At 51.3% G+C, this 24,234-nt stretch overlaps 17 non-coding genes across 17 annotated transcripts; all 17 read right to left on the bottom strand.

Annotated features, from left to right (window-relative positions):
• Positions 1-314: 314 nt before the first annotated feature.
• LOC126329695 (5S ribosomal RNA) lies at positions 315-433 on the bottom strand. Its single transcript, XR_007562451.1, has one exon. It is a non-coding gene; the product is annotated as a 5S ribosomal RNA (ribosomal RNA).
• A 1,279-nt stretch (positions 434-1,712) lies between these two features.
• Positions 1,713-1,831, bottom strand: LOC126329694 (5S ribosomal RNA). The gene has a single exon (XR_007562450.1). It is a non-coding gene; the product is annotated as a 5S ribosomal RNA (ribosomal RNA).
• A 1,280-nt stretch (positions 1,832-3,111) lies between these two features.
• Positions 3,112-3,230, bottom strand: LOC126329692 (5S ribosomal RNA). Its single transcript, XR_007562448.1, has one exon. It is a non-coding gene; the product is annotated as a 5S ribosomal RNA (ribosomal RNA).
• A 1,278-nt stretch (positions 3,231-4,508) lies between these two features.
• LOC126329691 (5S ribosomal RNA) lies at positions 4,509-4,627 on the bottom strand. Its single transcript, XR_007562447.1, has one exon. It is a non-coding gene; the product is annotated as a 5S ribosomal RNA (ribosomal RNA).
• A 1,276-nt stretch (positions 4,628-5,903) lies between these two features.
• LOC126329690 (5S ribosomal RNA) lies at positions 5,904-6,022 on the bottom strand. Its single transcript, XR_007562446.1, has one exon. It is a non-coding gene; the product is annotated as a 5S ribosomal RNA (ribosomal RNA).
• A 1,277-nt stretch (positions 6,023-7,299) lies between these two features.
• On the bottom strand, positions 7,300-7,418 carry LOC126329689 (5S ribosomal RNA). The gene has a single exon (XR_007562445.1). It is a non-coding gene; the product is annotated as a 5S ribosomal RNA (ribosomal RNA).
• A 1,276-nt stretch (positions 7,419-8,694) lies between these two features.
• On the bottom strand, positions 8,695-8,813 carry LOC126329688 (5S ribosomal RNA). The gene has a single exon (XR_007562444.1). It is a non-coding gene; the product is annotated as a 5S ribosomal RNA (ribosomal RNA).
• Positions 8,814-10,089: 1,276 nt separating this feature from the next.
• LOC126329687 (5S ribosomal RNA) lies at positions 10,090-10,208 on the bottom strand. The gene has a single exon (XR_007562443.1). It is a non-coding gene; the product is annotated as a 5S ribosomal RNA (ribosomal RNA).
• Positions 10,209-11,484: 1,276 nt separating this feature from the next.
• Positions 11,485-11,603, bottom strand: LOC126329686 (5S ribosomal RNA). Its single transcript, XR_007562442.1, has one exon. It is a non-coding gene; the product is annotated as a 5S ribosomal RNA (ribosomal RNA).
• A 1,278-nt stretch (positions 11,604-12,881) lies between these two features.
• Positions 12,882-13,000, bottom strand: LOC126329685 (5S ribosomal RNA). The gene has a single exon (XR_007562441.1). It is a non-coding gene; the product is annotated as a 5S ribosomal RNA (ribosomal RNA).
• A 1,278-nt stretch (positions 13,001-14,278) lies between these two features.
• LOC126329684 (5S ribosomal RNA) lies at positions 14,279-14,397 on the bottom strand. The gene has a single exon (XR_007562440.1). It is a non-coding gene; the product is annotated as a 5S ribosomal RNA (ribosomal RNA).
• A 1,278-nt stretch (positions 14,398-15,675) lies between these two features.
• LOC126329683 (5S ribosomal RNA) lies at positions 15,676-15,794 on the bottom strand. Its single transcript, XR_007562439.1, has one exon. It is a non-coding gene; the product is annotated as a 5S ribosomal RNA (ribosomal RNA).
• Positions 15,795-17,073: 1,279 nt separating this feature from the next.
• On the bottom strand, positions 17,074-17,192 carry LOC126329702 (5S ribosomal RNA). The gene has a single exon (XR_007562458.1). It is a non-coding gene; the product is annotated as a 5S ribosomal RNA (ribosomal RNA).
• A 1,279-nt stretch (positions 17,193-18,471) lies between these two features.
• On the bottom strand, positions 18,472-18,590 carry LOC126329701 (5S ribosomal RNA). The gene has a single exon (XR_007562457.1). It is a non-coding gene; the product is annotated as a 5S ribosomal RNA (ribosomal RNA).
• A 1,281-nt stretch (positions 18,591-19,871) lies between these two features.
• On the bottom strand, positions 19,872-19,990 carry LOC126329700 (5S ribosomal RNA). Its single transcript, XR_007562456.1, has one exon. It is a non-coding gene; the product is annotated as a 5S ribosomal RNA (ribosomal RNA).
• A 2,675-nt stretch (positions 19,991-22,665) lies between these two features.
• On the bottom strand, positions 22,666-22,784 carry LOC126329693 (5S ribosomal RNA). The gene has a single exon (XR_007562449.1). It is a non-coding gene; the product is annotated as a 5S ribosomal RNA (ribosomal RNA).
• A 1,277-nt stretch (positions 22,785-24,061) lies between these two features.
• LOC126329682 (5S ribosomal RNA) lies at positions 24,062-24,180 on the bottom strand. The gene has a single exon (XR_007562438.1). It is a non-coding gene; the product is annotated as a 5S ribosomal RNA (ribosomal RNA).
• Positions 24,181-24,234: the final 54 nt, after the last annotated feature.

The raw sequence follows: 24,234 nt of genomic DNA, 5'->3' as shown, positions 1-24,234 counted from the left end.
TCGGACAGGAACAGGTTTTTTTTTTTTTTTTTAATGTAGTTAGTTTTTGGAATTTAGCGCTCCTACAAAACAGTAGGCTCTGACGCATTTCAAGAGCACATCTGTCGATTCGCAGTGTTTCGTTATTTTCAACGAGTTCCTAGCACTCTTCGTCCGCGCTTTCTTGTTCAAACTGAGTTCATTACTGTAATTTCGCATCTTACGTTTAATACAGTAGTTTAAAATGCTTGTGGAAGCATCTTTGTCGCACCTGAGAGTTTGTATGAAAAGAGGGCTGGCAGGTGTAGTGACGTACAATCTAAAAAGAGAGAAGGAGCCAACAGCACCCGGTGTTCCCAGGCGGTCACCCATCCAAGTACTAACCGGGCCCGATGTTGCTTAACTTCGGTGATCGGACGAGAACCGGTGTATTCAACATGGTATGGCCGTTGGCGTCGTTATACTGTAGCTGCACGGCAGAAGAAGGCTTCGCCTCTCCTCCTAACACAAGCAATCGCTTTTTTCGGTGGCACATTTGACGCAAAGCACGTCCTTCCACCTCGAAGGCGACGCGCCGCCACGTGGGTCGGACGCACAACACAGCTGCTCGTTGCACCGCCTGTCATTCGTTTGGTTCGTGCGGCCTCCGACACTCGCGGGAGACGCACCTTGTTATCGTTATCCGGCGCAGGGCTTGCGCGCGGCCGGGCGGCTTGGGGACTCGCGGGGTGTGGCAGTGTCCTGCTGGACCGAGGGAAGCGTTCTCACCTGCCTGACACGCGTCGCGCTTCCAGATATTTGCGTAATTCGCACGGTGCATTCTCGGCTGTCCCCTTCCGTCCCGACTTGTCCCGACTTTGCTCGACTGCCGCTCGCTGCCGCTCGGGTCGCGGTCCGTAATGACAGCACAAGCACGAGAAACATCTGCGAGATGGGCGCGGGCCGAACCGGCGTGTCCGAGGCGCCGTGTGCGTCCGTTCGGAGCTACCAGAGCAGCTCTGTGCTGCGCCGTGCCGTGGAAAGGTGCGAAAACATGCACACAAGACACAGGCTGTTGGACAAAGTATCCCTCTCTTGTAGCGACGAAAGGTAAATTTTTGTTTACAAATTTGCCGTTGTGCACTGCTACAAAACAATATGCCCTGACGTATTTCACAACATTTCTGTCACTTCATACTGTTTTGTTATTTCCAGAGACTCTTTGGAAGTCTTCCTTGGCGCACTCTTTTCAAACTGAGTTCCTTAATATCGTATCTTACGATAGTTTAAAATCAGTATGGAAGCATCTTTGTCACATGAGAAAGGTAGCATGAAAAAAGGGCTGGCAGGGGTAGCGACAAGAAAGCAAGAAATGAAGACAGCCAGAGTTCCCAAGCGGTCGCCGATCCGAATACTAACGTTGTTGCTTATCATCGGTGGTCGGACAGGAACAGGTTTTTTTTTTTTTTTTTAATGTAGTTAGTTTTTGGAATTTAGCGCTCCTACAAAACAGTAGGCTCTGACGCATTTCAAGAGCACATCTGTCGATTCGCAGTGTTTCGTTATTTTCAACGAGTTCCTAGCACTCTTCGTCCGCGCTTTCTTGTTCAAACTGAGTTCATTACTGTAATTTCGCATCTTACGTTTAATACAGTAGTTTAAAATGCTTGTGGAAGCATCTTTGTCGCACCTGAGAGTTTGTATGAAAAGAGGGCTGGCAGGTGTAGTGACGTACAATCTAAAAAGAGAGAAGGAGCCAACAGCACCCGGTGTTCCCAGGCGGTCACCCATCCAAGTACTAACCGGGCCCGATGTTGCTTAACTTCGGTGATCGGACGAGAACCGGTGTATTCAACATGGTATGGCCGTTGGCGTCGTTATACTGTAGCTGCACGGCAGAAGAAGGCTTCGCCTCTCCTCCTAACACAAGCAATCGCTTTTTTCGGTGGCACATTTGACGCAAAGCACGTCCTTCCACCTCGAAGGCGACGCGCCGCCACGTGGGTCGGACGCACAACACAGCTGCTCGTTGCACCGCCTGTCATTCGTTTGGTTCGTGCGGCCTCCGACACTCGCGGGAGACGCACCTTGTTATCGTTATCCGGCGCAGGGCTTGCGCGCGGCCGGGCGGCTTGGGGACTCGCGGGGTGTGGCAGTGTCCTGCTGGACCGAGGGAAGCGTTCTCACCTGCCTGACACGCGTCGCGCTTCCAGATATTTGCGTAATTCGCACGGTGCATTCTCGGCTGTCCCCTTCCGTCCCGACTTGTCCCGACTTTGCTCGACTGCCGCTCGCTGCCGCTCGGGTCGCGGTCCGTAATGACAGCACAAGCACGAGAAACATCTGCGAGATGGGCGCGGGCCGAACCGGCGTGTCCGAGGCGCCGTGTGCGTCCGTTCGGAGCTACCAGAGCAGCTCTGTGCTGCGCCGTGCCGTGGAAAGGTGCGAAAACATGCACACAAGACACAGGCTGTTGGACAAAGTATCCCTCTCTTGTAGCGACGAAAGGTAAATTTTTGTTTACAAATTTGCCGTTGTGCACTGCTACAAAACAATATGCCCTGACGTATTTCACAACATTTCTGTCACTTCATACTGTTTTGTTATTTCCAGAGACTCTTTGGAAGTCTTCCTTGGCGCACTCTTTTCAAACTGAGTTCCTTAATATCGTATCTTACGATAGTTTAAAATCAGTATGGAAGCATCTTTGTCACATGAGAAAGGTAGCATGAAAAAAGGGCTGGCAGGGGTAGCGACAAGAAAGCAAGAAATGAAGACAGCCAGAGTTCCCAAGCGGTCGCCGATCCGAATACTAACGTTGTTGCTTATCATCGGTGGTCGGACAGGAACAGGTTTTTTTTTTTTTTTTTTAATGTAGTTAGTTTTTGGAATTTAGCGCTCCTACAAAACAGTAGGCTCTGACGCATTTCAAGAGCACATCTGTCGATTCGCAGTGTTTCGTTATTTTCAACGAGTTCCTAGCACTCTTCGTCCGCGCTTTCTTGTTCAAACTGAGTTCATTACTGTAATTTCGCATCTTACGTTTAATACAGTAGTTTAAAATGCTTGTGGAAGCATCTTTGTCGCACCTGAGAGTTTGTATGAAAAGAGGGCTGGCAGGTGTAGTGACGTACAATCTAAAAAGAGAGAAGGAGCCAACAGCACCCGGTGTTCCCAGGCGGTCACCCATCCAAGTACTAACCGGGCCCGATGTTGCTTAACTTCGGTGATCGGACGAGAACCGGTGTATTCAACATGGTATGGCCGTTGGCGTCGTTATACTGTAGCTGCACGGCAGAAGAAGGCTTCGCCTCTCCTCCTAACACAAGCAATCGCTTTTTTCGGTGGCACATTTGACGCAAAGCACGTCCTTCCACCTCGAAGGCGACGCGCCGCCACGTGGGTCGGACGCACAACACAGCTGCTCGTTGCACCGCCTGTCATTCGTTTGGTTCGTGCGGCCTCCGACACTCGCGGGAGACGCACCTTGTTATCGTTATCCGGCGCAGGGCTTGCGCGCGGCCGGGCGGCTTGGGGACTCGCGGGGTGTGGCAGTGTCCTGCTGGACCGAGGGAAGCGTTCTCACCTGCCTGACACGCGTCGCGCTTCCAGATATTTGCGTAATTCGCACGGTGCATTCTCGGCTGTCCCCTTCCGTCCCGACTTGTCCCGACTTTGCTCGACTGCCGCTCGCTGCCGCTCGGGTCGCGGTCCGTAATGACAGCACAAGCACGAGAAACATCTGCGAGATGGGCGCGGGCCGAACCGGCGTGTCCGAGGCGCCGTGTGCGTCCGTTCGGAGCTACCAGAGCAGCTCTGTGCTGCGCCGTGCCGTGGAAAGGTGCGAAAACATGCACACAAGACACAGGCTGTTGGACAAAGTATCCCTCTCTTGTAGCGACGAAAGGTAAATTTTTGTTTACAAATTTGCCGTTGTGCACTGCTACAAAACAATATGCCCTGACGTATTTCACAACATTTCTGTCACTTCATACTGTTTTGTTATTTCCAGAGACTCTTTGGAAGTCTTCCTTGGCGCACTCTTTTCAAACTGAGTTCCTTAATATCGTATCTTACGATAGTTTAAAATCAGTATGGAAGCATCTTTGTCACATGAGAAAGGTAGCATGAAAAAAGGGCTGGCAGGGGTAGCGACAAGAAAGCAAGAAATGAAGACAGCCAGAGTTCCCAAGCGGTCGCCGATCCGAATACTAACGTTGTTGCTTATCATCGGTGGTCGGACAGGAACAGGTTTTTTTTTTTTTTTTAATGTAGTTAGTTTTTGGAATTTAGCGCTCCTACAAAACAGTAGGCTCTGACGCATTTCAAGAGCACATCTGTCGATTCGCAGTGTTTCGTTATTTTCAACGAGTTCCTAGCACTCTTCGTCCGCGCTTTCTTGTTCAAACTGAGTTCATTACTGTAATTTCGCATCTTACGTTTAATACAGTAGTTTAAAATGCTTGTGGAAGCATCTTTGTCGCACCTGAGAGTTTGTATGAAAAGAGGGCTGGCAGGTGTAGTGACGTACAATCTAAAAAGAGAGAAGGAGCCAACAGCACCCGGTGTTCCCAGGCGGTCACCCATCCAAGTACTAACCGGGCCCGATGTTGCTTAACTTCGGTGATCGGACGAGAACCGGTGTATTCAACATGGTATGGCCGTTGGCGTCCTTATACTGTAGCTGCACGGCAGAAGAAGGCTTCGCCTCTCCTCCTAACACAAGCAATCGCTTTTTTCGGTGGCACATTTGACGCAAAGCACGTCCTTCCACCTCGAAGGCGACGCGCCGCCACGTGGGTCGGACGCACAACACAGCTGCTCGTTGCACCGCCTGTCATTCGTTTGGTTCGTGCGGCCTCCGACACTCGCGGGAGACGCACCTTGTTATCGTTATCCGGCGCAGGGCTTGCGCGCGGCCGGGCGGCTTGGGGACTCGCGGGGTGTGGCAGTGTCCTGCTGGACCGAGGGAAGCGTTCTCACCTGCCTGACACGCGTCGCGCTTCCAGATATTTGCGTAATTCGCACGGTGCATTCTCGGCTGTCCCCTTCCGTCCCGACTTGTCCCGACTTTGCTCGACTGCCGCTCGCTGCCGCTCGGGTCGCGGTCCGTAATGACAGCACAAGCACGAGAAACATCTGCGAGATGGGCGCGGGCCGAACCGGCGTGTCCGAGGCGCCGTGTGCGTCCGTTCGGAGCTACCAGAGCAGCTCTGTGCTGCGCCGTGCCGTGGAAAGGTGCGAAAACATGCACACAAGACACAGGCTGTTGGACAAAGTATCCCTCTCTTGTAGCGACGAAAGGTAAATTTTTGTTTACAAATTTGCCGTTGTGCACTGCTACAAAACAATATGCCCTGACGTATTTCACAACATTTCTGTCACTTCATACTGTTTTGTTATTTCCAGAGACTCTTTGGAAGTCTTCCTTGGCGCACTCTTTTCAAACTGAGTTCCTTAATATCGTATCTTACGATAGTTTAAAATCAGTATGGAAGCATCTTTGTCACATGAGAAAGGTAGCATGAAAAAAGGGCTGGCAGGGGTAGCGACAAGAAAGCAAGAAATGAAGACAGCCAGAGTTCCCAAGCGGTCGCCGATCCGAATACTAACGTTGTTGCTTATCATCGGTGGTCGGACAGGAACAGGTTTTTTTTTTTTTTAATGTAGTTAGTTTTTGGAATTTAGCGCTCCTACAAAACAGTAGGCTCTGACGCATTTCAAGAGCACATCTGTCGATTCGCAGTGTTTCGTTATTTTCAACGAGTTCCTAGCACTCTTCGTCCGCGCTTTCTTGTTCAAACTGAGTTCATTACTGTAATTTCGCATCTTACGTTTAATACAGTAGTTTAAAATGCTTGTGGAAGCATCTTTGTCGCACCTGAGAGTTTGTATGAAAAGAGGGCTGGCAGGTGTAGTGACGTACAATCTAAAAAGAGAGAAGGAGCCAACAGCACCCGGTGTTCCCAGGCGGTCACCCATCCAAGTACTAACCGGGCCCGATGTTGCTTAACTTCGGTGATCGGACGAGAACCGGTGTATTCAACATGGTATGGCCGTTGGCGTCCTTATACTGTAGCTGCACGGCAGAAGAAGGCTTCGCCTCTCCTCCTAACACAAGCAATCGCTTTTTTCGGTGGCACATTTGACGCAAAGCACGTCCTTCCACCTCGAAGGCGACGCGCCGCCACGTGGGTCGGACGCACAACACAGCTGCTCGTTGCACCGCCTGTCATTCGTTTGGTTCGTGCGGCCTCCGACACTCGCGGGAGACGCACCTTGTTATCGTTATCCGGCGCAGGGCTTGCGCGCGGCCGGGCGGCTTGGGGACTCGCGGGGTGTGGCAGTGTCCTGCTGGACCGAGGGAAGCGTTCTCACCTGCCTGACACGCGTCGCGCTTCCAGATATTTGCGTAATTCGCACGGTGCATTCTCGGCTGTCCCCTTCCGTCCCGACTTGTCCCGACTTTGCTCGACTGCCGCTCGCTGCCGCTCGGGTCGCGGTCCGTAATGACAGCACAAGCACGAGAAACATCTGCGAGATGGGCGCGGGCCGAACCGGCGTGTCCGAGGCGCCGTGTGCGTCCGTTCGGAGCTACCAGAGCAGCTCTGTGCTGCGCCGTGCCGTGGAAAGGTGCGAAAACATGCACACAAGACACAGGCTGTTGGACAAAGTATCCCTCTCTTGTAGCGACGAAAGGTAAATTTTTGTTTACAAATTTGCCGTTGTGCACTGCTACAAAACAATATGCCCTGACGTATTTCACAACATTTCTGTCACTTCATACTGTTTTGTTATTTCCAGAGACTCTTTGGAAGTCTTCCTTGGCGCACTCTTTTCAAACTGAGTTCCTTAATATCGTATCTTACGATAGTTTAAAATCAGTATGGAAGCATCTTTGTCACATGAGAAAGGTAGCATGAAAAAAGGGCTGGCAGGGGTAGCGACAAGAAAGCAAGAAATGAAGACAGCCAGAGTTCCCAAGCGGTCGCCGATCCGAATACTAACGTTGTTGCTTATCATCGGTGGTCGGACAGGAACAGGTTTTTTTTTTTTTTTAATGTAGTTAGTTTTTGGAATTTAGCGCTCCTACAAAACAGTAGGCTCTGACGCATTTCAAGAGCACATCTGTCGATTCGCAGTGTTTCGTTATTTTCAACGAGTTCCTAGCACTCTTCGTCCGCGCTTTCTTGTTCAAACTGAGTTCATTACTGTAATTTCGCATCTTACGTTTAATACAGTAGTTTAAAATGCTTGTGGAAGCATCTTTGTCGCACCTGAGAGTTTGTATGAAAAGAGGGCTGGCAGGTGTAGTGACGTACAATCTAAAAAGAGAGAAGGAGCCAACAGCACCCGGTGTTCCCAGGCGGTCACCCATCCAAGTACTAACCGGGCCCGATGTTGCTTAACTTCGGTGATCGGACGAGAACCGGTGTATTCAACATGGTATGGCCGTTGGCGTCCTTATACTGTAGCTGCACGGCAGAAGAAGGCTTCGCCTCTCCTCCTAACACAAGCAATCGCTTTTTTCGGTGGCACATTTGACGCAAAGCACGTCCTTCCACCTCGAAGGCGACGCGCCGCCACGTGGGTCGGACGCACAACACAGCTGCTCGTTGCACCGCCTGTCATTCGTTTGGTTCGTGCGGCCTCCGACACTCGCGGGAGACGCACCTTGTTATCGTTATCCGGCGCAGGGCTTGCGCGCGGCCGGGCGGCTTGGGGACTCGCGGGGTGTGGCAGTGTCCTGCTGGACCGAGGGAAGCGTTCTCACCTGCCTGACACGCGTCGCGCTTCCAGATATTTGCGTAATTCGCACGGTGCATTCTCGGCTGTCCCCTTCCGTCCCGACTTGTCCCGACTTTGCTCGACTGCCGCTCGCTGCCGCTCGGGTCGCGGTCCGTAATGACAGCACAAGCACGAGAAACATCTGCGAGATGGGCGCGGGCCGAACCGGCGTGTCCGAGGCGCCGTGTGCGTCCGTTCGGAGCTACCAGAGCAGCTCTGTGCTGCGCCGTGCCGTGGAAAGGTGCGAAAACATGCACACAAGACACAGGCTGTTGGACAAAGTATCCCTCTCTTGTAGCGACGAAAGGTAAATTTTTGTTTACAAATTTGCCGTTGTGCACTGCTACAAAACAATATGCCCTGACGTATTTCACAACATTTCTGTCACTTCATACTGTTTTGTTATTTCCAGAGACTCTTTGGAAGTCTTCCTTGGCGCACTCTTTTCAAACTGAGTTCCTTAATATCGTATCTTACGATAGTTTAAAATCAGTATGGAAGCATCTTTGTCACATGAGAAAGGTAGCATGAAAAAAGGGCTGGCAGGGGTAGCGACAAGAAAGCAAGAAATGAAGACAGCCAGAGTTCCCAAGCGGTCGCCGATCCGAATACTAACGTTGTTGCTTATCATCGGTGGTCGGACAGGAACAGGTTTTTTTTTTTTTTAATGTAGTTAGTTTTTGGAATTTAGCGCTCCTACAAAACAGTAGGCTCTGACGCATTTCAAGAGCACATCTGTCGATTCGCAGTGTTTCGTTATTTTCAACGAGTTCCTAGCACTCTTCGTCCGCGCTTTCTTGTTCAAACTGAGTTCATTACTGTAATTTCGCATCTTACGTTTAATACAGTAGTTTAAAATGCTTGTGGAAGCATCTTTGTCGCACCTGAGAGTTTGTATGAAAAGAGGGCTGGCAGGTGTAGTGACGTACAATCTAAAAAGAGAGAAGGAGCCAACAGCACCCGGTGTTCCCAGGCGGTCACCCATCCAAGTACTAACCGGGCCCGATGTTGCTTAACTTCGGTGATCGGACGAGAACCGGTGTATTCAACATGGTATGGCCGTTGGCGTCCTTATACTGTAGCTGCACGGCAGAAGAAGGCTTCGCCTCTCCTCCTAACACAAGCAATCGCTTTTTTCGGTGGCACATTTGACGCAAAGCACGTCCTTCCACCTCGAAGGCGACGCGCCGCCACGTGGGTCGGACGCACAACACAGCTGCTCGTTGCACCGCCTGTCATTCGTTTGGTTCGTGCGGCCTCCGACACTCGCGGGAGACGCACCTTGTTATCGTTATCCGGCGCAGGGCTTGCGCGCGGCCGGGCGGCTTGGGGACTCGCGGGGTGTGGCAGTGTCCTGCTGGACCGAGGGAAGCGTTCTCACCTGCCTGACACGCGTCGCGCTTCCAGATATTTGCGTAATTCGCACGGTGCATTCTCGGCTGTCCCCTTCCGTCCCGACTTGTCCTGACTTTGCTCGACTGCCGCTCGCTGCCGCTCGGGTCGCGGTCCGTAATGACAGCACAAGCACGAGAAACATCTGCGAGATGGGCGCGGGCCGAACCGGCGTGTCCGAGGCGCCGTGTGCGTCCGTTCGGAGCTACCAGAGCAGCTCTGTGCTGCGCCGTGCCGTGGAAAGGTGCGAAAACATGCACACAAGACACAGGCTGTTGGACAAAGTATCCCTCTCTTGTAGCGACGAAAGGTAAATTTTTGTTTACAAATTTGCCGTTGTGCACTGCTACAAAACAATATGCCCTGACGTATTTCACAACATTTCTGTCACTTCATACTGTTTTGTTATTTCCAGAGACTCTTTGGAAGTCTTCCTTGGCGCACTCTTTTCAAACTGAGTTCCTTAATATCGTATCTTACGATAGTTTAAAATCAGTATGGAAGCATCTTTGTCACATGAGAAAGGTAGCATGAAAAAAGGGCTGGCAGGGGTAGCGACAAGAAAGCAAGAAATGAAGACAGCCAGAGTTCCCAAGCGGTCGCCGATCCGAATACTAACGTTGTTGCTTATCATCGGTGGTCGGACAGGAACAGGTTTTTTTTTTTTTTAATGTAGTTAGTTTTTGGAATTTAGCGCTCCTACAAAACAGTAGGCTCTGACGCATTTCAAGAGCACATCTGTCGATTCGCAGTGTTTCGTTATTTTCAACGAGTTCCTAGCACTCTTCGTCCGCGCTTTCTTGTTCAAACTGAGTTCATTACTGTAATTTCGCATCTTACGTTTAATACAGTAGTTTAAAATGCTTGTGGAAGCATCTTTGTCGCACCTGAGAGTTTGTATGAAAAGAGGGCTGGCAGGTGTAGTGACGTACAATCTAAAAAGAGAGAAGGAGCCAACAGCACCCGGTGTTCCCAGGCGGTCACCCATCCAAGTACTAACCGGGCCCGATGTTGCTTAACTTCGGTGATCGGACGAGAACCGGTGTATTCAACATGGTATGGCCGTTGGCGTCCTTATACTGTAGCTGCACGGCAGAAGAAGGCTTCGCCTCTCCTCCTAACACAAGCAATCGCTTTTTTCGGTGGCACATTTGACGCAAAGCACGTCCTTCCACCTCGAAGGCGACGCGCCGCCACGTGGGTCGGACGCACAACACAGCTGCTCGTTGCACCGCCTGTCATTCGTTTGGTTCGTGCGGCCTCCGACACTCGCGGGAGACGCACCTTGTTATCGTTATCCGGCGCAGGGCTTGCGCGCGGCCGGGCGGCTTGGGGACTCGCGGGGTGTGGCAGTGTCCTGCTGGACCGAGGGAAGCGTTCTCACCTGCCTGACACGCGTCGCGCTTCCAGATATTTGCGTAATTCGCACGGTGCATTCTCGGCTGTCCCCTTCCGTCCCGACTTGTCCCGACTTTGCTCGACTGCCGCTCGCTGCCGCTCGGGTCGCGGTCCGTAATGACAGCACAAGCACGAGAAACATCTGCGAGATGGGCGCGGGCCGAACCGGCGTGTCCGAGGCGCCGTGTGCGTCCGTTCGGAGCTACCAGAGCAGCTCTGTGCTGCGCCGTGCCGTGGAAAGGTGCGAAAACATGCACACAAGACACAGGCTGTTGGACAAAGTATCCCTCTCTTGTAGCGACGAAAGGTAAATTTTTGTTTACAAATTTGCCGTTGTGCACTGCTACAAAACAATATGCCCTGACGTATTTCACAACATTTCTGTCACTTCATACTGTTTTGTTATTTCCAGAGACTCTTTGGAAGTCTTCCTTGGCGCACTCTTTTCAAACTGAGTTCCTTAATATCGTATCTTACGATAGTTTAAAATCAGTATGGAAGCATCTTTGTCACATGAGAAAGGTAGCATGAAAAAAGGGCTGGCAGGGGTAGCGACAAGAAAGCAAGAAATGAAGACAGCCAGAGTTCCCAAGCGGTCGCCGATCCGAATACTAACGTTGTTGCTTATCATCGGTGGTCGGACAGGAACAGGTTTTTTTTTTTTTTAATGTAGTTAGTTTTTGGAATTTAGCGCTCCTACAAAACAGTAGGCTCTGACGCATTTCAAGAGCACATCTGTCGATTCGCAGTGTTTCGTTATTTTCAACGAGTTCCTAGCACTCTTCGTCCGCGCTTTCTTGTTCAAACTGAGTTCATTACTGTAATTTCGCATCTTACGTTTAATACAGTAGTTTAAAATGCTTGTGGAAGCATCTTTGTCGCACCTGAGAGTTTGTATGAAAAGAGGGCTGGCAGGTGTAGTGACGTACAATCTAAAAAGAGAGAAGGAGCCAACAGCACCCGGTGTTCCCAGGCGGTCACCCATCCAAGTACTAACCGGGCCCGATGTTGCTTAACTTCGGTGATCGGACGAGAACCGGTGTATTCAACATGGTATGGCCGTTGGCGTCCTTATACTGTAGCTGCACGGCAGAAGAAGGCTTCGCCTCTCCTCCTAACACAAGCAATCGCTTTTTTCGGTGGCACATTTGACGCAAAGCACGTCCTTCCACCTCGAAGGCGACGCGCCGCCACGTGGGTCGGACGCACAACACAGCTGCTCGTTGCACCGCCTGTCATTCGTTTGGTTCGTGCGGCCTCCGACACTCGCGGGAGACGCACCTTGTTATCGTTATCCGGCGCAGGGCTTGCGCGCGGCCGGGCGGCTTGGGGACTCGCGGGGTGTGGCAGTGTCCTGCTGGACCGAGGGAAGCGTTCTCACCTGCCTGACACGCGTCGCGCTTCCAGATATTTGCGTAATTCGCACGGTGCATTCTCGGCTGTCCCCTTCCGTCCCGACTTGTCCCGACTTTGCTCGACTGCCGCTCGCTGCCGCTCGGGTCGCGGTCCGTAATGACAGCACAAGCACGAGAAACATCTGCGAGATGGGCGCGGGCCGAACCGGCGTGTCCGAGGCGCCGTGTGCGTCCGTTCGGAGCTACCAGAGCAGCTCTGTGCTGCGCCGTGCCGTGGAAAGGTGCGAAAACATGCACACAAGACACAGGCTGTTGGACAAAGTATCCCTCTCTTGTAGCGACGAAAGGTAAATTTTTGTTTACAAATTTGCCGTTGTGCACTGCTACAAAACAATATGCCCTGACGTATTTCACAACATTTCTGTCACTTCATACTGTTTTGTTATTTCCAGAGACTCTTTGGAAGTCTTCCTTGGCGCACTCTTTTCAAACTGAGTTCCTTAATATCGTATCTTACGATAGTTTAAAATCAGTATGGAAGCATCTTTGTCACATGAGAAAGGTAGCATGAAAAAAGGGCTGGCAGGGGTAGCGACAAGAAAGCAAGAAATGAAGACAGCCAGAGTTCCCAAGCGGTCGCCGATCCGAATACTAACGTTGTTGCTTATCATCGGTGGTCGGACAGGAACAGGTTTTTTTTTTTTTTTTAATGTAGTTAGTTTTTGGAATTTAGCGCTCCTACAAAACAGTAGGCTCTGACGCATTTCAAGAGCACATCTGTCGATTCGCAGTGTTTCGTTATTTTCAACGAGTTCCTAGCACTCTTCGTCCGCGCTTTCTTGTTCAAACTGAGTTCATTACTGTAATTTCGCATCTTACGTTTAATACAGTAGTTTAAAATGCTTGTGGAAGCATCTTTGTCGCACCTGAGAGTTTGTATGAAAAGAGGGCTGGCAGGTGTAGTGACGTACAATCTAAAAAGAGAGAAGGAGCCAACAGCACCCGGTGTTCCCAGGCGGTCACCCATCCAAGTACTAACCGGGCCCGATGTTGCTTAACTTCGGTGATCGGACGAGAACCGGTGTATTCAACATGGTATGGCCGTTGGCGTCCTTATACTGTAGCTGCACGGCAGAAGAAGGCTTCGCCTCTCCTCCTAACACAAGCAATCGCTTTTTTCGGTGGCACATTTGACGCAAAGCACGTCCTTCCACCTCGAAGGCGACGCGCCGCCACGTGGGTCGGACGCACAACACAGCTGCTCGTTGCACCGCCTGTCATTCGTTTGGTTCGTGCGGCCTCCGACACTCGCGGGAGACGCACCTTGTTATCGTTATCCGGCGCAGGGCTTGCGCGCGGCCGGGCGGCTTGGGGACTCGCGGGGTGTGGCAGTGTCCTGCTGGACCGAGGGAAGCGTTCTCACCTGCCTGACACGCGTCGCGCTTCCAGATATTTGCGTAATTCGCACGGTGCATTCTCGGCTGTCCCCTTCCGTCCCGACTTGTCCCGACTTTGCTCGACTGCCGCTCGCTGCCGCTCGGGTCGCGGTCCGTAATGACAGCACAAGCACGAGAAACATCTGCGAGATGGGCGCGGGCCGAACCGGCGTGTCCGAGGCGCCGTGTGCGTCCGTTCGGAGCTACCAGAGCAGCTCTGTGCTGCGCCGTGCCGTGGAAAGGTGCGAAAACATGCACACAAGACACAGGCTGTTGGACAAAGTATCCCTCTCTTGTAGCGACGAAAGGTAAATTTTTGTTTACAAATTTGCCGTTGTGCACTGCTACAAAACAATATGCCCTGACGTATTTCACAACATTTCTGTCACTTCATACTGTTTTGTTATTTCCAGAGACTCTTTGGAAGTCTTCCTTGGCGCACTCTTTTCAAACTGAGTTCCTTAATATCGTATCTTACGATAGTTTAAAATCAGTATGGAAGCATCTTTGTCACATGAGAAAGGTAGCATGAAAAAAGGGCTGGCAGGGGTAGCGACAAGAAAGCAAGAAATGAAGACAGCCAGAGTTCCCAAGCGGTCGCCGATCCGAATACTAACGTTGTTGCTTATCATCGGTGGTCGGACAGGAACAGGTTTTTTTTTTTTTTTTAATGTAGTTAGTTTTTGGAATTTAGCGCTCCTACAAAACAGTAGGCTCTGACGCATTTCAAGAGCACATCTGTCGATTCGCAGTGTTTCGTTATTTTCAACGAGTTCCTAGCACTCTTCGTCCGCGCTTTCTTGTTCAAACTGAGTTCATTACTGTAATTTCGCATCTTACGTTTAATACAGTAGTTTAAAATGCTTGTGGAAGCATCTTTGTCGCACCTGAGAGTTTGTATGAAAAGAGGGCTGGCAGGTGTAGTGACGTACAATCTAAAAAGAGAGAAGGAGCCAACAGCACCCGGTGTTCCCAGGCGGTCACCCATCCAAGTACTAACCGGGCCCGATGTTGCTTAACTTCGGTGATCGGACGAGAACCGGTGTATTCAACATGGTATGGCCGTTGGCGTCCTTATACTGTAGCTGCACGGCAGAAGAAGGCTTCGCCTCTCCTCCTAACACAAGCAATCGCTTTTTTCGGTGGCACATTTGACGCAAAGCACGTCCTTCCACCTCGAAGGCGACGCGCCGCCACGTGGGTCGGACGCACAACACAGCTGCTCGTTGCACCGCCTGTCATTCGTTTGGTTCGTGCGGCCTCCGACACTCGCGGGAGACGCACCTTGTTATCGTTATCCGGCGCAGGGCTTGCGCGCGGCCGGGCGGCTTGGGGACTCGCGGGGTGTGGCAGTGTCCTGCTGGACCGAGGGAAGCGTTCTCACCTGCCTGACACGCGTCGCGCTTCCAGATATTTGCGTAATTCGCACGGTGCATTCTCGGCTGTCCCCTTCCGTCCCGACTTGTCCCGACTTTGCTCGACTGCCGCTCGCTGCCGCTCGGGTCGCGGTCCGTAATGACAGCACAAGCACGAGAAACATCTGCGAGATGGGCGCGGGCCGAACCGGCGTGTCCGAGGCGCCGTGTGCGTCCGTTCGGAGCTACCAGAGCAGCTCTGTGCTGCGCCGTGCCGTGGAAAGGTGCGAAAACATGCACACAAGACACAGGCTGTTGGACAAAGTATCCCTCTCTTGTAGCGACGAAAGGTAAATTTTTGTTTACAAATTTGCCGTTGTGCACTGCTACAAAACAATATGCCCTGACGTATTTCACAACATTTCTGTCACTTCATACTGTTTTGTTATTTCCAGAGACTCTTTGGAAGTCTTCCTTGGCGCACTCTTTTCAAACTGAGTTCCTTAATATCGTATCTTACGATAGTTTAAAATCAGTATGGAAGCATCTTTGTCACATGAGAAAGGTAGCATGAAAAAAGGGCTGGCAGGGGTAGCGACAAGAAAGCAAGAAATGAAGACAGCCAGAGTTCCCAAGCGGTCGCCGATCCGAATACTAACGTTGTTGCTTATCATCGGTGGTCGGACAGGAACAGGTTTTTTTTTTTTTTTTAATGTAGTTAGTTTTTGGAATTTAGCGCTCCTACAAAACAGTAGGCTCTGACGCATTTCAAGAGCACATCTGTCGATTCGCAGTGTTTCGTTATTTTCAACGAGTTCCTAGCACTCTTCGTCCGCGCTTTCTTGTTCAAACTGAGTTCATTACTGTAATTTCGCATCTTACGTTTAATACAGTAGTTTAAAATGCTTGTGGAAGCATCTTTGTCGCACCTGAGAGTTTGTATGAAAAGAGGGCTGGCAGGTGTAGTGACGTACAATCTAAAAAGAGAGAAGGAGCCAACAGCACCCGGTGTTCCCAGGCGGTCACCCATCCAAGTACTAACCGGGCCCGATGTTGCTTAACTTCGGTGATCGGACGAGAACCGGTGTATTCAACATGGTATGGCCGTTGGCGTCCTTATACTGTAGCTGCACGGCAGAAGAAGGCTTCGCCTCTCCTCCTAACACAAGCAATCGCTTTTTTCGGTGGCACATTTGACGCAAAGCACGTCCTTCCACCTCGAAGGCGACGCGCCGCCACGTGGGTCGGACGCACAACACAGCTGCTCGTTGCACCGCCTGTCATTCGTTTGGTTCGTGCGGCCTCCGACACTCGCGGGAGACGCACCTTGTTATCGTTATCCGGCGCAGGGCTTGCGCGCGGCCGGGCGGCTTGGGGACTCGCGGGGTGTGGCAGTGTCCTGCTGGACCGAGGGAAGCGTTCTCACCTGCCTGACACGCGTCGCGCTTCCAGATATTTGCGTAATTCGCACGGTGCATTCTCGGCTGTCCCCTTCCGTCCCGACTTGTCCCGACTTTGCTCGACTGCCGCTCGCTGCCGCTCGGGTCGCGGTCCGTAATGACAGCACAAGCACGAGAAACATCTGCGAGATGGGCGCGGGCCGAACCGGCGTGTCCGAGGCGCCGTGTGCGTCCGTTCGGAGCTACCAGAGCAGCTCTGTGCTGCGCCGTGCCGTGGAAAGGTGCGAAAACATGCACACAAGACACAGGCTGTTGGACAAAGTATCCCTCTCTTGTAGCGACGAAAGGTAAATTTTTGTTTACAAATTTGCCGTTGTGCACTGCTACAAAACAATATGCCCTGACGTATTTCACAACATTTCTGTCACTTCATACTGTTTTGTTATTTCCAGAGACTCTTTGGAAGTCTTCCTTGGCGCACTCTTTTCAAACTGAGTTCCTTAATATCGTATCTTACGATAGTTTAAAATCAGTATGGAAGCATCTTTGTCACATGAGAAAGGTAGCATGAAAAAAGGGCTGGCAGGGGTAGCGACAAGAAAGCAAGAAATGAAGACAGCCAGAGTTCCCAAGCGGTCGCCGATCCGAATACTAACGTTGTTGCTTATCATCGGTGGTCGGACAGGAACAGGTTTTTTTTTTTTTTTTTAATGTAGTTAGTTTTTGGAATTTAGCGCTCCTACAAAACAGTAGGCTCTGACGCATTTCAAGAGCACATCTGTCGATTCGCAGTGTTTCGTTATTTTCAACGAGTTCCTAGCACTCTTCGTCCGCGCTTTCTTGTTCAAACTGAGTTCATTACTGTAATTTCGCATCTTACGTTTAATACAGTAGTTTAAAATGCTTGTGGAAGCATCTTTGTCGCACCTGAGAGTTTGTATGAAAAGAGGGCTGGCAGGTGTAGTGACGTACAATCTAAAAAGAGAGAAGGAGCCAACAGCACCCGGTGTTCCCAGGCGGTCACCCATCCAAGTACTAACCGGGCCCGATGTTGCTTAACTTCGGTGATCGGACGAGAACCGGTGTATTCAACATGGTATGGCCGTTGGCGTCGTTATACTGTAGCTGCACGGCAGAAGAAGGCTTCGCCTCTCCTCCTAACACAAGCAATCGCTTTTTTCGGTGGCACATTTGACGCAAAGCACGTCCTTCCACCTCGAAGGCGACGCGCCGCCACGTGGGTCGGACGCACAACACAGCTGCTCGTTGCACCGCCTGTCATTCGTTTGGTTCGTGCGGCCTCCGACACTCGCGGGAGACGCACCTTGTTATCGTTATCCGGCGCAGGGCTTGCGCGCGGCCGGGCGGCTTGGGGACTCGCGGGGTGTGGCAGTGTCCTGCTGGACCGAGGGAAGCGTTCTCACCTGCCTGACACGCGTCGCGCTTCCAGATATTTGCGTAATTCGCACGGTGCATTCTCGGCTGTCCCCTTCCGTCCCGACTTGTCCCGACTTTGCTCGACTGCCGCTCGCTGCCGCTCGGGTCGCGGTCCGTAATGACAGCACAAGCACGAGAAACATCTGCGAGATGGGCGCGGGCCGAACCGGCGTGTCCGAGGCGCCGTGTGCGTCCGTTCGGAGCTACCAGAGCAGCTCTGTGCTGCGCCGTGCCGTGGAAAGGTGCGAAAACATGCACACAAGACACAGGCTGTTGGACAAAGTATCCCTCTCTTGTAGCGACGAAAGGTAAATTTTTGTTTACAAATTTGCCGTTGTGCACTGCTACAAAACAATATGCCCTGACGTATTTCACAACATTTCTGTCACTTCATACTGTTTTGTTATTTCCAGAGACTCTTTGGAAGTCTTCCTTGGCGCACTCTTTTCAAACTGAGTTCCTTAATATCGTATCTTACGATAGTTTAAAATCAGTATGGAAGCATCTTTGTCACATGAGAAAGGTAGCATGAAAAAAGGGCTGGCAGGGGTAGCGACAAGAAAGCAAGAAATGAAGACAGCCAGAGTTCCCAAGCGGTCGCCGATCCGAATACTAACGTTGTTGCTTATCATCGGTGGTCGGACAGGAACAGGTTTTTTTTTTTTTTTTTAATGTAGTTAGTTTTTGGAATTTAGCGCTCCTACAAAACAGTAGGCTCTGACGCATTTCAAGAGCACATCTGTCGATTCGCAGTGTTTCGTTATTTTCAACGAGTTCCTAGCACTCTTCGTCCGCGCTTTCTTGTTCAAACTGAGTTCATTACTGTAATTTCGCATCTTACGTTTAATACAGTAGTTTAAAATGCTTGTGGAAGCATCTTTGTCGCACCTGAGAGTTTGTATGAAAAGAGGGCTGGCAGGTGTAGTGACGTACAATCTAAAAAGAGAGAAGGAGCCAACAGCACCCGGTGTTCCCAGGCGGTCACCCATCCAAGTACTAACCGGGCCCGATGTTGCTTAACTTCGGTGATCGGACGAGAACCGGTGTATTCAACATGGTATGGCCGTTGGCGTCGTTATACTGTAGCTGCACGGCAGAAGAAGGCTTCGCCTCTCCTCCTAACACAAGCAATCGCTTTTTTCGGTGGCACATTTGACGCAAAGCACGTCCTTCCACCTCGAAGGCGACGCGCCGCCACGTGGGTCGGACGCACAACACAGCTGCTCGTTGCACCGCCTGTCATTCGTTTGGTTCGTGCGGCCTCCGACACTCGCGGGAGACGCACCTTGTTATCGTTATCCGGCGCAGGGCTTGCGCGCGGCCGGGCGGCTTGGGGACTCGCGGGGTGTGGCAGTGTCCTGCTGGACCGAGGGAAGCGTTCTCACCTGCCTGACACGCGTCGCGCTTCCAGATATTTGCGTAATTCGCACGGTGCATTCTCGGCTGTCCCCTTCCGTCCCGACTTGTCCCGACTTTGCTCGACTGCCGCTCGCTGCCGCTCGGGTCGCGGTCCGTAATGACAGCACAAGCACGAGAAACATCTGCGAGATGGGCGCGGGCCGAACCGGCGTGTCCGAGGCGCCGTGTGCGTCCGTTCGGAGCTACCAGAGCAGCTCTGTGCTGCGCCGTGCCGTGGAAAGGTGCGAAAACATGCACACAAGACACAGGCTGTTGGACAAAGTATCCCTCTCTTGTAGCGACGAAAGGTAAATTTTTGTTTACAAATTTGCCGTTGTGCACTGCTACAAAACAATATGCCCTGACGTATTTCACAACATTTCTGTCACTTCATACTGTTTTGTTATTTCCAGAGACTCTTTGGAAGTCTTCCTTGGCGCACTCTTTTCAAACTGAGTTCCTTAATATCGTATCTTACGATAGTTTAAAATCAGTATGGAAGCATCTTTGTCACATGAGAAAGGTAGCATGAAAAAAGGGCTGGCAGGGGTAGCGACAAGAAAGCAAGAAATGAAGACAGCCAGAGTTCCCAAGCGGTCGCCGATCCGAATACTAACGTTGTTGCTTATCATCGGTGGTCGGACAGGAACAGGTTTTTTTTTTTTTTTTTTTAATGTAGTTAGTTTTTGGAATTTAGCGCTCCTACAAAACAGTAGGCTCTGACGCATTTCAAGAGCACATCTGTCGATTCGCAGTGTTTCGTTATTTTCAACGAGTTCCTAGCACTCTTCGTCCGCGCTTTCTTGTTCAAACTGAGTTCATTACTGTAATTTCGCATCTTACGTTTAATACAGTAGTTTAAAATGCTTGTGGAAGCATCTTTGTCGCACCTGAGAGTTTGTATGAAAAGAGGGCTGGCAGGTGTAGTGACGTACAATCTAAAAAGAGAGAAGGAGCCAACAGCACCCGGTGTTCCCAGGCGGTCACCCATCCAAGTACTAACCGGGCCCGATGTTGCTTAACTTCGGTGATCGGACGAGAACCGGTGTATTCAACATGGTATGGCCGTTGGCGTCCTTATACTGTAGCTGCACGGCAGAAGAAGGCTTCGCCTCTCCTCCTAACACAAGCAATCGCTTTTTTCGGTGGCACATTTGACGCAAAGCACGTCCTTCCACCTCGAAGGCGACGCGCCGCCACGTGGGTCGGACGCACAACACAGCTGCTCGTTGCACCGCCTGTCATTCGTTTGGTTCGTGCGGCCTCCGACACTCGCGGGAGACGCACCTTGTTATCGTTATCCGGCGCAGGGCTTGCGCGCGGCCGGGCGGGCTTGGGGACTCGCGGGGTGTGGCAGTGTCCTGCTGGCCGAGGGAAGCGTTCTCACCTGCCTGACACGCGTCGCGCTTCCAGATATTTGCGTAATTCGCACGGTGCATTCTCGGCTGTCCCCTTCCGTCCCGACTTGTCCCGACTTTGCTCGACTGCCGCTCGCTGCCGCTCGGGTCGCGGTCCGTAATGACAGCACAAGCACGAGAAACATCTGCGAGATGGGCGCGGGCCGAACCGGCGTGTCCGAGGCGCCGTGTGCGTCCGTTCGGAGCTACCAGAGCAGCTCTGTCTGCGCCCCGTGCCGTGGAAAGGTGCGAAAACATGCACACAAGACACAGGCTGTTGGACAAAGTATCCTCCTCTCTTGTAGCGACGAAAGGTAAATTTTTGTTTACAAAATTTGCCGTTGTGCACTGCTACAAAACAATATGCCCTGACGTATTTCACAACATTTCTGTCACTTCATACTGTTTTGTTATTTCCAGAGACTCTTTGGAAGTCTTCCTTGGCGCACTCTTTTCAAACTGAGTCCTTAATATCGTATCTTACGATAGTTTAAAATCAGTATGGAAGCATCTTTGTCACATGAGAAAGGTAGCATGAAAAAAGGGCTGGCAGGGGTAGCGACAAGAAAGCAAGAAATGAAGACAGCAGAGTTCCCAAGCGGTCGCCGATCCGAATACTAACGTTGTTGCTTATCATCGGTGGTCGGACAGGAACAGGTTTTTTTTTTTTTTTTAATGTAGTTAGTTTTTGGAATTTAGCGCTCCTACAAAACAGTAGGCTCTGACGCATTTCAAGAGCACATCTGTCGATTCGCAGTGTTTCGTTATTTTCAACGAGTTCCTAGCACTCTTCGTCCGCGCTTTCTTGTTCAAACTGAGTTCATTACTGTAATTTCGCATCTTACGTTTAATACAGTAGTTTAAAATGCTTGTGGAAGCATCTTTGTCGCACCTGAGGAGATTGTATGAAAAGAGGGCTGGCAGGTGTAGTGACGTACAATCTAAAAGAGAGAAGGAGCCAACAGCACCCGGTGTTCCCAGGCTGGTCACCCATCCAAGTATCTGTCTCGCGTGTGTCTTAACTTCGGTGATCGGACGAGAACCGGTGTATTCAACATGGTATGGCCGTTGGCGTCCTTATACTGTAGCTGCACGGCAGAAGAAGGCTTCGCCTCTCCTCCTAACACAAGCAATCGCTTTTTTCGGTGGCACATTTGACGCAAAGCACGTCCTTCCACCTCGAAGGCGACGCGCCGCCACGTGGGTCGGACGCACAACACAGCTGCTCGTTGCACCGCCTGTCATTCGTTTGGTTCGTGCGGCCTCCGACACTCGCGGGAGACGCACCTTGTTATCGTTATCCGGCGCAGGGCTTGCGCGCGGCCGGGCGGCTTGGGGACTCGCGGGGTGTGGCAGTGTCCTGCTGGACCGAGGGAAGCGTTCTCACCTGCCTGACACGCGTCGCGCTTCCAGATATTTGCGTAATTCGCACGGTGCATTCTCGGCTGTCCCCTTCCGTCCCGACTTGTCCCGACTTTGCTCGACTGCCGCTCGCTGCCGCTCGGGTCGCGGTCCGTAATGACAGCACAAGCACGAGAAACATCTGCGAGATGGGCGCGGGCCGAACCGGCGTGTCCGAGGCGCCGTGTGCGTCCGTTCGGAGCTACCAGAGCAGCTCTGTGCTGCGCCGTGCCGTGGAAAGGTGCGAAAACATGCACACAAGACACAGGCTGTTGGACAAAGTATCCCTCTCTTGTAGCGACGAAAGGTAAATTTTTGTTTACAAATTTGCCGTTGTGCACTGCTACAAAACAATATGCCCTGACGTATTTCACAACATTTCTGTCACTTCATACTGTTTTGTTATTTCCAGAGACTCTTTGGAAGTCTTCCTTGGCGCACTCTTTTCAAACTGAGTTCCTTAATATCGTATCTTACGATAGTTTAAAATCAGTATGGAAGCATCTTTGTCACATGAGAAAGGTAGCATGAAAAAAGGGCTGGCAGGGGTAGCGACAAGAAAGCAAGAAATGAAGACAGCCAGAGTTCCCAAGCGGTCGCCGATCCGAATACTAACGTTGTTGCTTATCATCGGTGGTCGGACAGGAACAGGTTTTTTTTTTTTTTTTAATGTAGTTAGTTTTTGGAATTTAGCGCTCCTACAAAACAGTAGGCTCTGACGCATTTCAAGAGCACATCTGTCGATTCGCAGTGTTTCGTTATTTTCAACGAGTTCCTAGCACTCTTCGTCCGCGCTTTCTTGTTCAAACTGAGTTCATTACTGTAATTTCGCATCTTACGTTTAATACAGTAGTTTAAAATGCTTGTGGAAGCATCTTTGTCGCACCTGAGAGTTTGTATGAAAAGAGGGCTGGCAGGTGTAGTGACGTACAATCTAAAAAGAGAGAAGGAGCCAACAGCACCCGGTGTTCCCAGGCGGTCACCCATCCAAGTACTAACCGGGCCCGATGTTGCTTAACTTCGGTGATCGGACGAGAACCGGTGTATTCAACATGGTATGGCCGTTGGCGTCGTTATACTGTAGCTGCACGGCAGAAGAAGGCTTCGCCTCTCCTCCTAACACAAGCAATCGCTTTTTTCGGTGGCACATTTGACGCAAAGCACGTCCTTCCACCTCGAAGGCGACGCGCCGCCACGTGGGTCGGACGCACAACACAGCTGCTCGTTGCACCGCCTGTCATTCGTTTGGTTCGTGCGGCCTCCGACACTCGCGGGAGACGCACCTTGTTATCGTTATCCGGCGCAGGGCTTGCGCGCGGCCGGGCGGCTTGGGGACTCGCGGGGTGTGGCAGTGTCCTGCTGGACCGAGGGAAGCGTTCTCACCTGCCTGACACGCGTCGCGCTTCCAGATATTTGCGTAATTCGCACGGTGCATTCTCGGCTGTCCCCTTCCGTCCCGACTTGTCCCGACTTTGCTCGACTGCCGCTCGCTGCCGCTCGGGTCGCGGTCCGTAATGACAGCACAAGCACGAGAAACATCTGCGAGATGGGCGCGGGCCGAACCGGCGTGTCCGAGGCGCCGTGTGCGTCCGTTCGGAGCTACCAGAGCAGCTCTGTGCTGCGCCGTGCCGTGGAAAGGTGCGAAAACATGCACACAAGACACAGGCTGTTGGACAAAGTATCCCTCTCTTGTAGCGACGAAAGGTAAATTTTTGTTTACAAATTTGCCGTTGTGCACTGCTACAAAACAATATGCCCTGACGTATTTCACAACATTTCTGTCACTTCATACTGTTTTGTTATTTCCAGAGACTCTTTGGAAGTCTTCCTTGGCGCACTCTTTTCAAACTGAGTTCCTTAATATCGTATCTTACGATAGTTTAAAATCAGTATGGAAGCATCTTTGTCACATGAGAAAGGTAGCATGAAAAAAGGGCTGGCAGGGGTAGCGACAAGAAAGCAAGAAATGAAGACAGCCAGAGTTCCCAAGCGGTCGCCGATCCGAATACTAACGTTGTTGCTTATCATCGGTGGTCGGACAGGAACAGGTTTTTTTTTTTTTTTAATGTAGTTAGTTTTTGGAATTTAGCGCTCCTACAAAACAGTAGGCTCTGACGCATTTCAAGAGCACATCTGTCGATTCGCAGTGTTTCGTTATTTTCAACGAGTTCCTAGCACTCTTCGTCCGCGCTTTCTTGTTCAAACTGAGTTCATTACTGTAATTTCGCATCTTACGTTTAATACAGTAGTTTAAAATGCTTGTGGAAGCATCTTTGTCGCACCTGAGAGTTTGTATGAAAAGAGGGCTGGCAGGTGTAGTGACGTACAATCTAAAAAGAGAGAAGGAGCCAACAGCACCCGGTGTTCCCAGGCGGTCACCCATCCAAGTACTAACCGGGCCCGATGTTGCTTAACTTCGGTGATCGGACGAGAACCGGTGTATTCAACATGGTATGGCCGTTGGCGTCCTTATACTGTAGCTGCACGGCAGAAGAAGGCTTCATCTGTCTCGCGTGTGT

This window comes from Schistocerca gregaria, unplaced genomic scaffold (assembly GCF_023897955.1).
Source record: "Schistocerca gregaria isolate iqSchGreg1 unplaced genomic scaffold, iqSchGreg1.2 ptg001211l, whole genome shotgun sequence".
In the NCBI taxonomy this organism is placed as follows: domain Eukaryota; kingdom Metazoa; phylum Arthropoda; class Insecta; order Orthoptera; family Acrididae; genus Schistocerca; species Schistocerca gregaria.
This window is presented reverse-complemented; position numbering and strand designations above follow the sequence as displayed.